The following is a 6,428-nucleotide window of genomic DNA, read 5'->3' as shown; positions in this document are numbered from 1 at the left end:
TTTATTCAGAGTTCATGGTTCACTCAGTTTCCATAAAGCTCTCTCCACGCCTTATATCGTTCCCAGTCCGACATTTGGTTCTCCACAAGCTACCATCCAGCACCCCCAAGACCCTTTCTGTTGAACAGCTTTCAAGCCACTCCTCCCCAAGCCTGTAGTGCTGTATGGGGCTACTGCAACTCAAATGTTTCATGTCATGTAAACAAAAGGAAGGCATTAAACAAAGACTCTTACCAAAACAGATAGACAGAATTTTCAGAAGTCAAATGCTTAAAGAAAAGGAGAAACTGGCAAATAAAACTGTACAATTACATAACAATACTATCTGCTTATTAAAAATTTGTTACATTTCAATATTTTAATTCAATTTAAATTTTCTCTGGTGATAAACAAAGCATTAGAATTAAAAAAATAATTTGGACATGTTTATTTCTCTAATGAGACTAACAAAGAACAGAGCACCAAAGTGACCTTGGGAGGTCTGAATCCTCCCATTTGTTTCTGCTACATCCTTTGGCGTCATGAGGAACAATCACAGTTCTGTTACTTGAAGCATCACCTTTTTTCTGGCTATGAGGAATTCAGTAATGCTCATATCCATCCAGGATGGTATTCAAAACACCCTTTCATTCACTTCCCCTCTTCCCCTTCTTTTTTGTTTTGTTTTGGGGTTTTTTTGTTGTGTCAAAGTAAGCTATTACTCTTTACAAGCCCTTCACAGTATATCAGGTTATATACACCACTTCTTATTAAGTAAGCTCTGAGCTCAACTGGCTTACGTACCTAGCCCCCACTGCCCATTTATTGAATTTTTAAGCAGAAAAGGCTCTGTTCAGTGTTGAGGGATGAATTAATAAACATCTGAATAGACATGCCAACTTTTTTCAAAGCTTTATGTCCCATATCTCCTTTTATGTAAGATCTTCAGAAACATTAATAAGGGCACTTTGAAGGCTGCCTGTCATGACTGTCTTGCTGATTCTCTTTGCAAAAATGTGGCCTTTTAGTAATTCACACAATCATATAAAACCTAATCTGCAAAAGGAATCTCCAGTTAACTAGCAATATGAACAGTCAGAAGTTCAAGTCTGAAAAAGGAAACAAATACCTTCTTCAGTGAAAAGTAGTGTCTGGTGAAGATTATGACTTACAAATCTATTTTCTAGAAGATTATAATGAATAATTTTTTTGCCTTACTAATTTCTTCAGGTAGAAGTGCAGATGTGAGCACCACATTTTTGTAAGCTCAAAAGAACTAAAGTTTTTCAGTAATTTTCTACACCATATCAGAAGGTGGATATGAATATCCAGCTCCGTTTTTTTACAGACAAAGAAACCAGAGCTGAGGGGAATGGTTTCCCCTCCAGTCACATGGCAGAGCTATGCAAGGGTCAGGAAGAGATGCTCTGTCCCCTGAATAGATGTCTTGTCCTCTGCCTGCTGTGTCATGCAGCTTGTCTGAGATGGATTTGTATTGCTGTCGTAGAGCATGGGTGCTAGATAGGATGAACACCTTTTAGCTTCAAATATTGAATATTGGATTTTCCCATAGATGTCATATAGAAGGGTCAAAGACAAAGGTATTTCTTAAGAAATAGAAAAGAAATATACTTGCTTTTTGAATAATGGAGACAATTTGAATCTGTTATGGTTTTTTCTAAGAGGGGAGTGAATATTTTCTTAGACACAATCTTTATTTTTTTGGTCTGTAAGCCGAGGTAAGAAACACTCAGCAATATAATCTGAAATAACTGAGTGAAACTATTTAGAACTTTCAAGTAACCCTTATTAAACACTAAAGGCTTACTTTCATCCTCAAGCTTCCTGGAGTATTTAACTGTTAGTTTCATAGTACCTCTTGGACCACATTTTTTTTTCCTTCAAAAAACACTGAACAATGAACGCCTTCACTGTATCACAGTCCATAAGAACAAATACAGATACAGATACAGATACATTCGCTGAGCAACTTTTCTGTTTTACTTGATTCATTGTCTCATATCTGTAAGATATATGCCATTCCCTGAAAGACTGGTTTTAAAATTATGTAAGCAAAACATAAAGACAGTTTTCTTGGCTATAAAGCAAGCAGTCAGAAAAGAATTTTGAGGTTTGAGTAGATGAAGTACTTGAACTGGAAACTTGTGTTGTTACTTTTGGAACAAACCTGGGCAACAGGGAAGGCTGGCTGCAATTAAAGGTATTACATACTCTGATAAATAGGGCTGCATATATCATTACTAACAGTTGCCACTGGAAGTGTGTCTATAATGGAGAAGGAAGGGTAGATTACTGTGGAGCCAGGAGAGTTTAACATTTGGCAGAGAATAAGGGCCTTCTCTTCTGAAGGGAGTAAGTTAAAGGATTTTTAATTTTTAACATATTTCTGAGTTTAAAATGTATTACCTAATCAGATTTTTTTTTACACCATAGTTTCAGGTTCAGTGATCATCAAGATGAAAGTCTCCCAGGACTGACCACACATACTCAGTTACTTACACTCTCAGGTTGATTAACAAACAGCAATGTTTTCCAAGTAAATATCACAGTGTGTGGTACTTTTATGCTGTAGAAAGCACTACATTTTTCACTGTGGAATTAGAAATGAAACCTATTATTGAAGGGAAACAGAATGGCACATTTCTAAAATGGGTCCTTCCATTGCCACCTACAAAAAAAAAGGGAGTGAAACTATTTCAAATCTTAGCCTTCCCCTTTTGTCTGCAGCCTTCCTAGTTTCTCTAGTTGGCCAAAAGTGTCAAACTGAGATGAAGTCCCAGGCTCTGATCTCTTTCTAGCCCTAAGGTCCTGTGCACATCAAGTTCATCTTGAGAAGTATAAGTATCCAATAATCCCTGCACTGATAAAAGGTCTCAGAGCTTCTGCTAATACAAACTCCTAAAACCTCTCTCAAAAGTTTCTCTGTTGAATGTATGTAAATATCTCTGACACACTGTGGACCCTCAAAAGAATTTTACTAGCATAACAATTTTAAAATTATAAAAATAAATCGCTGCAGAAAAGTTCAGCTTATACAGTGTGACAGATTTTTCCCTCTTGTTATATATTAACTAGATTAGTTTTGGTTTCTTCAGTGATAAACAGCTATTGGGGGTGTTTAACAGCTATTGGGGGTGTTTAGAAGTGTCCACACACATGAAGACAAAGAAAGAAGCTGTCTTGTGCTTAAATCTCCAAGCAAAGTAACTCAGTACAAAAAAACTTCACCAAACCTTGGAAATTAATTTGCTCAGTGTGTCATGTAGACACAAGGCCAGCAACAGCAGCAGTCTGGAGTTGAATTTCTACTGGCATTATTTTCTCATCCATGAAGTTCAAACAGCTAGCTAAAGACACAGGAATGGATTTGTGCTAGAGTAATAAAACAGTTTGACAGAGAATGAAGATACAATGTGATATTAGGTAAAGTCTACATCAATCAGTGTTGCTCCCCTCATAAGGGAAACAATCACATGTGTTCCCCTTGGTCTAATTTAATTCTAATGTTATGTTATTTTCCACAATAATACATTAACGTTTCCCTTCAGCTTCCTTATGAAATGCTTGAACTCTTTATTAACCACCCAGTGGGAACTCGGGTTAAAAAGCAAATAAAAGTAAATTCAAACTAAAAACTTATTTATCCAGTCGTGTTTTAGGCTATGAATAAAGCATACAATATGGCATAGAAAATTTGTTATCTTAAGCATTAACTTATTTTGGAACACTGTCTTGACTGACCATTTGAACTTAATCTGAACTTCTAAAGATCATTTTGCTATAGATATAGTAAGTGATAGCTCTTCATCTCTTACAAAAGAAAAGCAAAGCCCAGCCCTAAAGACCCTGAAATGAGTCTAACACGTTGCCTTGAGACTGGATTCTATCCAACTAGACTGCTTCTTCTTCATTTCAGTAATAGCAGCCAATTAGTGAGTTTTGATAGCACTGATTTTGTTGTGTTTTGCCATTATTTTTGCTACAGAAATCACTCTATCAATGATGGAACTTTGCTATGTATTTGCACCAGACCCTGTTATGTTTATATGTATTTATAAACACAAACAGTGCCTGGGAGGTGAAATGATGCCACAGTCAAGCCACAAGCATACTCCATGGGGCTGTTTAAATCTGGGAAGTTCCTGCCAAATATTCCAAGAAATTCGACAAAACATCTGGGGAGGAAAAATTCTGACTGCAAATACCAAATAGATACATACGTAAAGCAGATTAGTCTGCCATGTACTAGGGAGGTTTGCATATTAACAATAAAGTAGACAAGTTTTCCTAGCTTCTGCTACCTTGACCTTCCCAAAGAATCTCTCTTTGTGAGTAGTTTAATTTAGCCTGCAGAAAAGCACTTCTGGGAATTCACAGAACTATGTGAGTTTCCAAATAAGAACTTTTTCTTTTCTCTGAGTTTTACATGAAAATTTGCAGTGTTGTATGAATTTGATGAAGAAATAAGCTAGAATTTTTTGGTAGACAAAGGAGTTCAAAGTCACAGTAGCTTGTCATACACAATAATAGTCCTACATGAGTTGATGGGCACAGCAGTGAATGCTCTCAAGTTCAGCTTTTCATTTGTACGACTGAAAGTAATGTTTGGGTTCACAATGTTAAACAGATTTAAATATTTAGAATTATAATTAAAACATTTTAAAAATGTTATTTTATTTGATTATTCTAATTCACATTTATTCATGAGATGAGGCTGTCCTGATAAGAGAGGCTGTCTGCCAAGATGATATTTTCCTCCCTCAAATGACAATAGATTAGGTTCAAGTACACAGAAGGCAGATTTTAAACACAATCCTACAGGACAGTCATAATGTTTGTCCTATTTTTTCAGGTAAAATATCAAAACTGTGTAACCATGTATAAAATTCAGATGGCTTTCCCAAAAGAATTGGGCATTGTTACATTAACTTCCATTGCAAGATCAAGACACAGTCACTAGCTGTTGTTCAGACAACAGTTCCAATAAAAGCTGGGATCATGTATGCCTTTGAGCAATTTATAAATCACTTATAGGCATGACAAGGTTAACAGTTAACCAGCTTGCCACTTGAATTTCATGCAATATAAATGGATGGCATTGTCCTTTACTTTTTTGTTTTATTAATCCTCAGCCTCCTTTCTTTTATGAAATGATGCCAAAAATCTGTTTGTTTAGCTGCTTGTGTGATTTTTTAAAATTCTACTCAGCAACCATTGCACATGAAAAAAGTATAACATTGAAGGCAATTGTAATAACCCCATTCCATCTGTTTTGTAGCTCTGTCCCCATGTCCTGCATTTTCTGTTTAACTTGAAAGTAAAACATCTTCATCTGCTAACATTACTTCATTCCTCCCACTCTACCAGGGGCTTATTCTTCAGCTTCCACTTTCAAGGTCTAAAGTAAAAGAGAAATAATGGAGTCCCTCCCTCCCTCTCTTAGATGTTTGTTCCTGTTTTTGTCAGTATTCCAGATGGATAAAAAATGGAAGTTGTTCGACATAGTCTACCAAAATATGAGGCTGCTCAACAGAAGAAAGCATACACTAGGTCCATACCAAACCTTCCTTCACCCCTTGTTCAATATTAAAATAGAGAATTAAATAGCAACTATGTTTTTATAAGTTGTTAAATTAACTTTCTTCCAATAGGGTCTGTTTGAGACATTCTGAGGTGGCAGTTTCATCTGGAATCTTTCAACAATACCAAAATTCGTTTCTAATAGTTGGGGGGAGGGGACAGAGAAGAGAACATGCAGAACTATTCCATCATATTTCAAGGACCAGCTGTGACACAAAAGGAAGGGTTGGGAACAGGATCAGTAAACAGTCTTTCATTTCTCCTGCAAAGCAAAACACAATTAAAACCAGAAACTAGAGCAAGTGAGAAAAAGGGAGGGGAGGTAAAGCAGAAACTGGAGAAGATACTACTGATAGCTTTTTAAATTGTAACTTATAAAAAATCTGAAAACAGAGTTTATGTTGAACTGGGAAGGGGAAATGATAGCAGTAAACATGAAACAGACTCCACAATGTGGGAAAAGGCTGGTAAACGGGTGCTTTACATCCATTGCAGAAATGGTCTCTTCCGGGACCATTTTTGCGAGGAACTGTTGTTCCTGCCTAGGATGTCTCCTCTGGTTGATCTGCTCTGGCAGAGAAGAAGAGGACAGGAGTGCATGTGAGCCTGGCTGCTCCATCTCCTTTCCCACAACACCTTCTTGGATGTGGGGCTCAGAGTTCCCCAGAGTGAAGGGCTCAGATGTGGTAGGTCTCTGTGTCCAGGGCAAGGGTGGCCTGAACTGAACCTGTGTTGTGTGATACACAGTTACAGAATAGAAATATGAGAGCACTGAACAGTGAAAGAGCTCGTCACAGATCTATGTGGCCTGAACACAGACCACGAGCAACCTCATAGCCCTGATGATG

The sequence above is a fragment of the Neopelma chrysocephalum genome, unplaced genomic scaffold, assembly GCF_003984885.1.
Source record: "Neopelma chrysocephalum unplaced genomic scaffold, ASM398488v2 Primary Assembly neopelma1_23b, whole genome shotgun sequence".
In the NCBI taxonomy this organism is placed as follows: Eukaryota; Metazoa; Chordata; class Aves; order Passeriformes; family Pipridae; genus Neopelma; species Neopelma chrysocephalum.
The sequence above is the reverse complement of the archived record's forward strand: the minus strand, read 5'-3'. Positions refer to the sequence as shown.